Below are 6,033 nucleotides of genomic sequence, written 5' to 3' on the forward strand. Positions count from 1 at the left end.
TCAATAGCAAAACTATAGCAATACTATTGTTATAGTTCAGGCAAGAGGCGAGGAGGGCCGGGACCAAGGTGGTGCACTTTTGAGTGGAGACAAGGGAGGTGATGCAAAATATATTGCGGAGGTAGAATCAACAGGGTTTGGCAACTATTAGACATGATGTGAATTAGGGTGAAGAGAAGGATAATAGTAGCAGCAACAGAAATAGGGAAGTTAAGAGAGGAAGGTTTGAGGAAGGAAAGAAAATCTGTTCTGTTTTAGATGGAGCTATAGCCTCAAACTACTACAACAACCCTCTGCACTTTAAGCAACCAAAGGAATGGCAGAACATTCTCTCCTGTAAAGAAGAGGAGTACCTCAGCTGCCTGAAATCACCAGAATCATGATTTACCTTTCTACATGTGAGCCGTGGTCACATGGATTCACTATTTGGGTGCCCCAAAAGGCACATTGCCTTTTGTCTTTCTTCTTTTCTCATTAATGGCATACATATATCATTCAATCAATCAACAAGCATTTACTAAGGACTTATTATATGCCCAGATATTTGTCAGGAAAATATGAATCAGATTGATAGGGGGAAATATATTACTTCTTATCTTACTATATTTCTTTATCAAATGACTTTGTTTTGAATTTATTGTATCCTCTGGATAACTAGTGATGGCAAACACATTGGTGGGGGCTCATGAGCTATTGTTTTTGAGTGAATTCAGTCCTATAAGATACCTTGAACTTGCGGTAGTTTTGTTTGGGGACACACAGTTCAAATTGAGGGGTGTCCCGGGTTCTACACATTAAAAAGAAGTTGGATTCAATACCTAAGGTCCCTTTGAGGTCTAAATTTCTAATCCTAACACTAGAGGAAGAGAAGGGGATAAGTATCTACTATGTCCCCAGAGCTTTACAACTATTATTTCACATGAGCCTCACAGCAACTCTGCAAGGCAGGTGCTGTTATTATCCCTACTTTGTAGTTGAGGAGGGCACTAGGTGGTTCAGTAGATAGAGTGTCAGGCCTAGATTAGGAAGACTCCTTTTGCTGATTTCAAATCTGGCCTCTGGACAAGTCACTTAACCTGTTTGTCTCAGTTTCCTGATCTGTAAAATGAGCTGGAGAAGGAAGTGGCAAATCACTCCAGGATCTTTGCCAAGAAAATCCCAATGAGGGCAGCTAGGTAGCACAGTGAACAGAGCACCGGCCCTGGAGTCAGGAGGACATGAGTTCAAATCTGGCCTCAAGACACTTGACACACTTACTAGCTCTGTGACCTTGGGCAAGTCACTTAACCCCAATTACCCTGCCTTTCCCCCTCCAAAAAAAAAATCCCAATAGGGGTCACGAAGAGCTGGACATGACCAAAAAATGACTCAATAATAAATAGTTGAGGAAACCAAGGTAAACAGAGATTAAGTGATTTGCCCAGGTCTCTAGGATATTGGCTCATTGTTCTACGTACTGCACCATGTAACTGCCCCACTATTTATTTCATAGATTTGTTGGGAGGAAAGTTCTTTGTAAACTCTAAAGCAGTGCACAAATATGAAATATTATTCTTATTAAGAGTCTGATGGAAACACCATCCCAATCCCTGAAATAATCCCCAAGTTGAAACTGGGGAAGTGGGGTATTGGTCAAGGGAGGGAGCCTGTGGGTGGTTGGATAGGAGGGAAAGGACTCCTCATAAGCAAGGAGGTGCCTCTCAGTCTACGTCCGTGATGTTCAACATCCTTGTATTCTTACTATTCTGGAGGTTATTGTTCTGCTTGCAAAAGGAGTAATCATTCTTTTGCTCCTCACCTAGACAACAAGGCAGGCTTGTTCTTCCTTCCATATGTTATAGCATTTGGGGTCTTGTTTATTTTTAAAATGTCCCAAGATGAGATCAGCAAGATTTAGTGAAGAAAGCCCTGCTCCAGTCCTAGACACAACCTTTTAAGGCTCTCTTTCTCTTTCTTCATCCTCCTCAGGAAAATTAAATACCCTGGACAGCCCCCCAAATGAATAATTCTCAGCGGACACCTCTGGGGTCTATTTAGGTGGTATAAATCAAGAGTTTGTGAGAGCCTGCTTTTCTCTCTTTCTTCTGGATCCCTGCCACCCTCCCAATCACCAAACTTCACCTCATGGCCATTTTCAATTTCTCCTTCTCTTCCATTTCCTCAGAAATAACCATGCACAGATATGTGTAGTCCTTTGCTAAGTGAGGCCTGTGGATTTTTCAATCTTTCTGGCCTCTCTCTCCCCCTCCCTCGCCAATCCCACAGCCACTTCTCAAGGTCAGGGCTTCCTTATCACGAAGCTGAAACATTTCCATCACTTACCTGTTCCCCCAGTTTCTTACTCTAAAAACCTTCCCTAATCTCCCACAGCCAAAAGTGATATCCTCTAAACAGTTAAACTGAAAAAACTCTTTGAGAAGAAGTACCTTTAATTTTCCACCCTGTTTTGACCTTGGCCAAGTGTCTTAGGTTCCCCGGACTTCAGTATCCTCATCAGTAAAACGAAGACGTTTGACTACATAGCTGTTGAGATCCCTTCCAGTTTAACTGGATGATTCTTTCAAAATAATCTATATGATATTGACATGGCAAAGCATCTTATGCATATGTTCACTTGAACCTGTGAGGTAAGTGCTATAGGTGTTGTTATGACCACTTTATAGATGAGAAAAAGATGGTATAGACAGACAGGGGATGGAGGGGGTAGATAACACCTGGAGGAATCCTTTTCTTCTCTTTTTGAAATGTCTTCTGAGTTTCCTCTCCTCACCAGAATAGTCCCCTTTGATGACTTTCTCTCTTTAGGAGGAGCCTTGATTTATCTTCTGCTGCTCAACCTATTATATTGCAAAAGAAGTAGGCATGGCAATCTCTTTCAGAGTTTGACTGAAATACCCTGATAGGTTTTGCCCCTATACAAACCTGTCTCCCTAGTGCTGCTGCCGCGTGAAATCTCGGCTGTTTCCCCCCACTCCAATCCAGCAGCAGTAGAGAGTTTGGATCCAGGAAAATTCAGGGGGAGGGGAGGGTGTAGAGGTGGGAGTGCAGCCCTCCCTGGTCCTGATTTATAACTCGGCTCACTACAGTTTTATGATGCTTCCTTGTTAATTGGGAAACTGGGTCGAATTACCCTTCTGCAATAGTAAATCATTATATAACACATGTGGGCACATGCTTCTTGATGAGAAAGAGAAAAAAATGAAAAATATGGGGGTAGGGGGCAGGGGCTTGGAAAGAAATCACAGGATGTTTTCAGGACTGCTTCTCTGCATGTTGATCGCTAGAGGGTGCCCAAGTGCACGTGTTGGCTTTGGGTTTCTGGGAAATTAGTGGAAAATTTCCATCTAAATGTGACCACTGATTGAAACGCATATATGGAGGTGGGGGCCGAGATGGAGTGGTGGTCAACTTTTGGTTAGAGTCCAAAATTTGGAGTCCGAGCACCTACGAGTCAAACTGGCTCCGAATTAAGATCATAGATATGTTCATTAGGTTACTTTTAACAGAAACCATATAATCTACCCTACCCCCCTCATTTTTATACTGAGAAACTGAGACTCAGAAAGGCCAATTGGTTTGTACAAGGTAATAAGCCAAGTCTTCTAGATCCAGTGCTCTTTCCAATGTAGGTCTTCTAGTTGGGGGAGGGGGCGGGGTTGGGAGATTAAGCTTCATAATAGGTCCTTGGGAAATTTGAGGAGACAGTGATTTCAACTGGCTAGTTGGTTGTTTCTGTCTGAATGGAGAAGGATGAGAGATTCCTTTCACAATGTCTGGATCTCTGGTCTGCTGACCCAGATAGAGCAACAGCACAGAAAGGGAGTAGGGAAGATCACCCCCTGCACAGGTGCTTACCCATCCTGGCCCAACTTGTAAAGCAACAGGACAAAAAGCAAAACAAACCAAAAAACAGCAGAGCATGGGCCTCACTCTGGTCTGAGAACAAAGCAGCCCTTTCCCTGGGACTGATGCAACTGGTTTCTAAGAGACTGAGGGGTGATGGTGAGGAGGAGATGTGGGGATCGCTGGTCTAGTGAGATGTTGGCTGCATTGGGCTCTTTTGACTAAAGTCCACAGACACCACCGGGATAGGAACAGCTCCCTGGGATGAGTTAAGGGACCTTAAAAGGAAGGGAAGCTGCTCTAATGAAAGTGCTCTAAAGTCTCAAGGCTCTGGTCTTTCTGCTTTCTTAGTCATGTAGTCTTAGATAATCGCTTCCCCTGGTCTAGGATTTAGTGTCCTCATCTATAAAATGAAGGAGTTGAACTAGAATGCTAGCCAAGGTCCTTCGTAGCTCCAACATTCATTGAACAGAAGGACCTTAAAAACCACAAGTGCCAATGCTCTTGTTTTACATATGGGGAAACTGAGGCCCAGAAAAGGGAAGTGACAGAATCATAAAATATTAGGACGTGTAGAGACCTCAGAGATCACCTATTCCCCTCATCAATATGTGGATATAGAAATATAGATCTAGGAAGGTGAAGTGCTTTGTCTGAAACCACATGGAAATATGGGGATTCCTCTGACTCCAAATCCAGTACTTTAACTCTTCCACAACGCCCATGATCCGGCAGAATGCCTACAAAGACACAATTGTGTCTTGTCTCTAATTCACAGTCCTTTCCAAGACACCGCACTGCCTTTTCTTCTCTGGCCCTCCTCAAGCTTTCTGCCCCTGTCTCTCCCTACTCCTCAACCCTAGCCCCAACTCCACTTGCCAACTTTTGAATATCCTCAATGGGCTCTTTTCACAAGCCCCCATGAACAGAACTGGAGAGAAATAGATTAATCACACTCAGAGTAAGGGGAGGTGGGGATAAGTGGGGCCTGAGGCAGCATGGGGTCCACATCCAAAGAGAACCTTCAGAAGACCAGGCTCCCTCTCCTTGCTGCACTGCTCAAAATAAAGTTTTACTGTTTGCTGGCCTCCAGATTGGCCAGAACCAAGCCCACCCAAGTATTGGAAACCCACTCTCCCATTCCCATCCTTCTCCCAAAGTCCAACTGGCTGAGGGCTGCTTTTTACCCACTCCCCCCAAAAACCTGTGATACTGAGCTATGTCCTCTGCATTCCATAAGGTGCTACTGGATAGATGCCTAGAAATCATCTAATTAGAGCAGATGGTTAAAATGTAGATGGCTGAGGCCAGACAGGGGGAGAAGACCAGTCCCCTGTCATACAGGGAGTATACAGAAGAACCAGTATCAGGAACAGTGAACTTTCCCCCAGGAACAGAACCTTCGACCTCCAGCATAGAGCATCTATCTACCGCTGGGGAAGAATAGGTCCCCTTCTGTCTCTGGCTATAATAGAATCCTGTAGCAGGAATTCTTGACCTGTGGTCCCTGAACGATGTACATATACATGTATATATGTATATGTAAATGAACACACACATCTATCAATAGATATAGATTGATAAGGATTATATAGATGATATGTATGAACTTTATTTCAGTATAATTGGCTTTTGTAATCCTGCGTTTGTTTCATATACTTAAGAATGTTATTCTTCAAGGGTCCTTGGGCTTCCCCACCCTGTCAAAGGAATCCATGATACATAAACAGATAAGAACCCTTTATCTAAGGGGAGAGCTTGTCAGGAGAAAGTCAAGATCCCAGAAACGACGCCCCCCCCCACCCCTCACCCACCCCAATGCAACAGTTTAGGGCGAATCTGTGAAGTAGGGGTGGAATGGTCACATCTTTCTCTCTCCCCTACCCTAGACTCTCTCTCCGTCACAAGCAAACACCTTTAAACGTGCAACGTGGGACCCAGAAACTACGCCCCCTCCTCACTGCTCCCCATCCTGCCCCACCCCCTCACGGACTGAAGCGCCCCAGGCTCCGAAACCGGCTCCCCGCCTCCCTCAGGTCGCTCTTGATTCTCTCAGAGCAGCTCTGGCCATTTCGCGACATTTGCTGCTCGGTTTTGAGTATTTATTTACTCTCCTTTTCCTCCGTCCAAAGTTGGCTAAACTCGCCAATCTTTGGGCCGGCTGTGGCGGAGAGAGTTTTGGTCTTCTGG

Source organism: Trichosurus vulpecula, chromosome 8, assembly GCF_011100635.1.
Source record: "Trichosurus vulpecula isolate mTriVul1 chromosome 8, mTriVul1.pri, whole genome shotgun sequence".
In the NCBI taxonomy this organism is placed as follows: domain Eukaryota; kingdom Metazoa; phylum Chordata; class Mammalia; order Diprotodontia; family Phalangeridae; genus Trichosurus; species Trichosurus vulpecula.